The sequence below is a fragment of the Schistocerca gregaria genome, chromosome 2, assembly GCF_023897955.1.
Source record: "Schistocerca gregaria isolate iqSchGreg1 chromosome 2, iqSchGreg1.2, whole genome shotgun sequence".
Lineage (NCBI taxonomy): Eukaryota > Metazoa > Arthropoda > Insecta > Orthoptera > Acrididae > Schistocerca > Schistocerca gregaria.
The window spans coordinates 252,271,795-252,277,794 of NC_064921.1; the positions used below are offsets into that span (position 1 = coordinate 252,271,795).

At 47.0% G+C, this 6,000-nt stretch overlaps 1 protein-coding gene across 1 annotated transcript in view; it reads right to left on the reverse strand.

Annotated features, from left to right (window-relative positions):
* LOC126336801 (uncharacterized) overlaps positions 1 to 4,679 on the reverse strand; it is a 156,433-nt gene extending 151,754 nt beyond the window's left edge. Inside the window, exon 1 of the mRNA XM_050000836.1 lies at positions 4,536 to 4,679. The gene's annotated coding sequence lies outside the window, so the exon portion shown is untranslated. The remainder of the gene's footprint in view (positions 1 to 4,535) is intronic.
* Positions 4,680 to 6,000: the final 1,321 nt, after the last annotated feature.

The following is a 6,000-nucleotide window of genomic DNA, read 5'->3' on the forward strand; positions in this document are numbered from 1 at the left end:
CACTGGGGCACAAACATTGCACCATGGGATGGAGCTCATTATTCAAAATGGTCACATAATCCTTGCAGCAATGTGACCTCGCGGAATAACCAGTGGGGCCTGTGGAATACAGCATTGGCTTTCCAGATCATCACAGAACCGCCGTTAGGTTTCATTCTTGGGACGTAACATCGGGCAGAAGTTGGAAACAGTGTCGAATAAGACTCATCCGACCAAATGAGTTTTTTCCATTATTACACACTCCATGTTTCATGGCTTCGGCACGTTTCCCTGTTACGTGCATTTGCATCACTGATCAGTGGCTTTCGAATTCCAGCTCACACTGAAATTCCCAGCTCATGGAACTCCATGTTGACAGGGTCCGCGAGTACGACAGTCAGTTCTGCAGTGACTTTTGCAACTGTCATCCTCTTATTTTTTTGCGACAAATCTCTGCAATGAACTCTGTTGGGTCTATTATGGACGTGAGACATCGGCTCGTTAAGTTATTGTCAATGTCAATGAAATTCACCAACAGCTGTTTAAGTTAGGATGTTATTTTATTCTATTTTCAAGGCTACCAGTTTCTGCATTTCACTATCCCATCTTCAGGCCCCATATGCATCTCACCAAATAATCGAAAATGTCATACGAGTATTGCATCATGAATTCCTGGATATCGTGAATACAATCGTTACCGTTGTGCTTCATTCGAAGACTTGATAGCCTTCAAAATAAATAACAAATGGTTGAAATGGCCCTAAGCTCTATGGGACTTAACATCTGAGGTCATCAGTCCCCTAGACGTAGCACTACTTAAATGTAACTAACCTAAGGATATCACACACATCAATGCCCGAGGCAGGATTCGAACCTGCGAGCGTAGCAGCAGCGCGGTACAGGACTGACGCGCCTAGAACCGCTCGGTCACAACGGCCGGCAATAAAACAATATCTTACGTTACAAGGCTGTTGGTGAATTTCGTTGACATTGTCAATTTCTGCAATGAACATCTGTCACGATCATTCAACACGCATTTTCGTCCAAGCTGTCACTTGGCGGGTTATGTTTTTCCGATTTCCCTGTATATGCTATCAATCTTCGACACGGTGCCTCGTGAAGCTGACAACACTCCGACTGACTTGGTTATGAAAACACCCATCATACAGGCATCAACAAATTGCCCACGTTCACTTAGCTACGACGAAATACCTTCACAACTGCAGAGAACACTTGTAACATATTGAGGACATTGCACAGACACCGATCGCGGTCAAATACAACAGCGCAACCTGCAGCTTGGCCACCATCTGCATTTGTGTTCAAGCATGCATTTCTCGCGGTATTTTTGTACTTTTGCCCAACCCCTGTATCATTATAAGGTACTTTTGTCCTAGTTTTGACCAAATCTGTCTCCTATAGGAATATATGTCACTTTGTTGTTAAAAGGCTGCATTTCAATTCTTTTAGTAAAAATAATGGTCCGTCGTAGCCTCGCTATCACCGTTCAGCTGCCAGTCTATATAGTAGACAGCTATCACAACACTCGTAATTTATTCACTGACATGTAAGCGAAAATGAGCACTCTTACAAGCGAGACTCACGAGGAGAGCTCGTCATGTGCCATAACCCTACTTCCTAGAAACTTGGGTTCAGTGGAAGAGGTGTCAAAATAAGCAAACACGTGTCGCGGTTTATCCGTCGATCCTCGACCGCTTCTGAGACGACGTCGGTCAGTGTTTTCACGTAACTGAGATGCCTTTTAGCGATCGATAATGTCAGCCTAATTGATGGAGCAGTGGCAAGCGTCGCGGTCTCTCACTTTTGCGCCCCGTGTTAGAAACGCAATTATTGTTTTCATCTATTTTATTTTATCTTTGATCCACCAATATCCGTAGAAGGCTACTACGCGAGTGTTTCTTACGAAGTTGGGGGATACAAGAGCGTTATGTTAACAGTCCAGTTACGACGTATTTTCAGAACAAGTGTCATAGATTTATTGTATAATTTGTGTGTCTATGTTATTATCAGGGGTTACAATCGTTTTCAATTCACGTATTCTTATATTTCATTCTTACATAAATTTTTAATTCTTACGTTTTACGTTTATTCTTCATGATGATTTGGTGCATTCCCCTGGATGATAGCAGTATCACCTGAAACACAAACTCCGAACAAGACCAGCATCGCTCGTACGCAGGATTGGCACAGAGTCATTCTTCGTATGACTCCCACTAGGAAAGAAACGGCGTTAACATGGCTGAAGATTTCACGCGGTGGCAATAATTTCGCGGCAAACCACGCAAAACGGATCAGTTTTCCGAAAACTGGCAATGGCTTATGAATCAAGATACAATATGGGAATTCCATCGAAAACAAATTCAATCATTTTTGTCATTCGTTTATTGTTTTTCAAATTATTTCACCTGCGACACTATTAGTAGATGAATAAGGATAACGTGATTTCACTATACATAGGAAAATATCTTTGAAGTTACCGTCTACAGTCATGGATATATAAATGAAAACCGAAAATACAAATGACAATCGCATTTTGAACATTCGCTTGGGCTATTTACTTGCCAAAATACACGTTGAGCAACTCAAAAATTTTGACAATCGTTATCTCAGATACGGTCGCGTATCTACGAATGATGAGAGACACTTGTTCGCTTACAATGAGGTGGAGAATGTTCGTGGGATGCCTCCTAATAGAGCATCAGATCTACTTTTGCCCGGCGTAGAGCAGCAACTAGACATGGAATAGATTAAACACGTCGCAGGAACTTCCCTGCAGAAACATTACGCTATGCTGTCTCTACAGTTGTCAGTAATTGCGGAAGTGTTGCCGTTGCACTATTCTGTGCACGAACTGACCTCTCTATTATGTTCCATAAACGTTCAAATGGTTCAAATGGCTGAAATGGCTCTGAGCACTATGGGACTTAACTTCTGTGATCACGGTCCCACAGACTTGGAACTACTTAAACCTAACTAACGTAAGGACATCACACACATCCATGCCCGAGGCAGGATTCTAACCTGCGCCTGCAGCGGTCGCGCGGTTCCAGACTGAAGCGCCTCGAACCGCTCGGCCATTCCGGCCGGCCCATAAACGTTCTATGGGATTCATGTCGGGCGATCTGGATGGCCAAATCAGTCTCTCCAATTGTCTATAATGTTATTCAAATCATGACCAATTGTGGCCCTGTGACATTGCACATTGACATCCAGTAAATTCCATCGTTGTTTGGAAACAAAGTTCATGAATGGTTTGTAAATGGTCTGGAAGTTGCTGAATCTTTTCAGTTAATTATCGGTTCAGGTGGATCAGAATCCATTTCACCCAAACAGTGCCTACACCATTATGGAGCCACCAGCAGAATGCACAGTGCCTCGTTGACAATTTGTGTCCGAGACTTCGTGGCGTCTGCGCCCCAATCGAGGCCTACCATCAACTCTTACCAACTGAGATCTAGAGTCATCTGGCCAGACCACGGTTTTCCAGCCGTCTAGGGTCCCACCGATAAGGTCACGAGCTCAGGAGAGGCGCTGCAGGCAACGTCGTGCTGTTAGTAAAATCACTCGCGTCGGTCGTCTGCTGCCATAGCCCATTAACGCCGAATTTCGCCGGACTCTCGTAAAGGACTTGTTAGTCGTACATCTCAGATTTATTTCTGTTGCTGCTTCACGCTGTGTTCCTTTTCTATTAGCGCCGAGAACTCTATGCAAGAGCCGCTGCTCACGATCGTTAATTGAAGGTAGTCAGCCATTGTTGTCTGTGGTCTGAGATAGTGCCTGAAATTTTGTAGTCTTGGCACACACATGACACTGTGCATCTCGGATGAATTCCCAAACGATTTCCGAAATTGAATGTCTCACGCGTCTAGGTTCAACTGCCATTCCGCGTTCAGATTCTGTCAGTACCCGTCTTGTGGCTATAGTTGCGTCGTGAACCTTTCCACATACCGAGCGAGGTGGCGCAGTGGTTAGACTGGACTCTCATTCGGGAGGAGGACGGTTCAATCCCGCGTCCGGCCGTCCTGATTCAGGTTTTCCGTGATTTCCCTAAATCGCTGCAGGCAGATGCCGGGATGGTTCCTTTGAAAGGGCACGGCCGATTTCCATTCCCGTCCTTTCCTAATCCAATGTGACCGATGACCTCGCTGTCTGGTCTCCTTCCCTAAAACAACCCAACCCTTTTCACATGGATCGCCCGTGTACAAATGACAGCTAAGACAGTGCATTGTCCCTTCATACTTTGTGTACGCGATCATGTCGCCATCTCTGTGTGTTCTGTGTCCTCTTCCACTGAGTGAAGTTTCTGGGAAATCGGTTTGTGGCACTTGCCGTGTTCGCCTCGTCAGTACAGGAATAAAACGCTAGCGCGCTGCAGTAGGCTCACTTGCCACGATTAGAGACAGTTAAGTTACTGGTGTAAAAGAGGCTTAAAGTACTCACCGACGGTCCGGTGTGAAGTAGCGCGTAGAGAGAGAGAGAGAGAGAGAGAGAGAGAGAGAGAGAGAGATTGGTGGTGGCGCTGGGCGGCGCCCTACCTGTTGCCGTGACCAGACGTCGCGCCGGCCAGCAGGGTAGCACTCGTTCCGCGCGCGGCCGAGGGCAGCCAGATACTGCGGGGTCGCGGGGTCTCGCTGATAGCGGCGCTCTCGGCTTCGGCCGCAGCGCCGCGCCACGGCCGGCCTAGCCTCCAGCCCGCAGAGTCCGCGCGCCTCCGCCGCCGCGCACGCACTGACTGCCTGCCCGTCGGCGCCGCCCCCGCCCCCGCCGCCCCCACGCCCTGCCGCCCCCGCAGCTGGGCGTCGCCCCGCGCCGCGTACACCCCGCGCCACCACGACGACATGTGCGCCCGACGCTGCCCGTACGAGCGCAGTCGCGCGTTCGCTCACGTTTCGCCTCGCCGCCCGTGCATTTATGCTCGCATGCAGCACCCGGGATTCTGCCTCGAAATATGATCCCCCGACGCTACTGCGGTGTAGGCTACACGGTACAAGATGAGATTCACGAGTGTACAGCCAAAGTACCATATGGTAAGTACTATATAAACGTTTTGACGCAAATCCGTGTTATCCGGAGAAAGCTAACTAAAGGACTTGCTTGGGTGGCTGCCTATAGTACTAGAACAAAGGATCAGGACCAAGCGGCGTGTGCGCAGTAGCAAACCGCGACGCTGACGTCACTGTCGACCTTGCCACCGCTCAGTGGTCTGCCACTGGAATTACTTTTTTCAGTGTAGGTTACGTACCGAATATTCACATCTTTTTCATACGTTACTTTCCATAAAAGTAAATTTCCTTACAGTTGCATGTTTTACTTTATTTTGATGTTTAACAAATGTACGTACAATCGATTTAAGCAGTACCTGCAGATGAGTCATAATTGTTCCAAAATCTGTTGTATGGCCGCGCAGGATTAGCCGAGCGGTCTAAGGCGCTGCAGTTCAAAATGGCTCTGAGCACTATGCGACTTAACTTCTGAGGTCATCAGTCGCCTAGAACTTAGAACTAATTAAACCTAACTAACCTAAGGACATTCCACACATCCATGCCCGAGGCAGGATTCGCACCTGCGACCGTAGCATTCGCTCGGCTCCAGACTGTAGCCCCTAGACCCGCACGGCCACTCCGGCCGGCGACGCTGCAGTCATGGACTGTGCGTCTGATCCAGGCGGAGGTTCGAGTCCTCCCCCGGGCATGGGTGGTTGTGTTTGACCTTAGGATAATTTAGGTTAAGTAATGTGTAAGCTTAGGGATTGATGACCTTAGCAGTTAAGTCCCATGAGATTTCACACACATTTGAACATTTTTCTGTTGTATGTACATGAGATAAACATCGAAATAAAATTTAAAAAATACAGCTTTACGGAAATTAACTTTCCTTATAATATAGCTATCGAATTTACCACAGTTATTTTATTTCATTCCTCCTTACGCGTTTTGGCATTACTCCATTTTAAAGGAACCAAAATCTTGTTGATACCAAGTAACGCTTCCAGTTTAATCG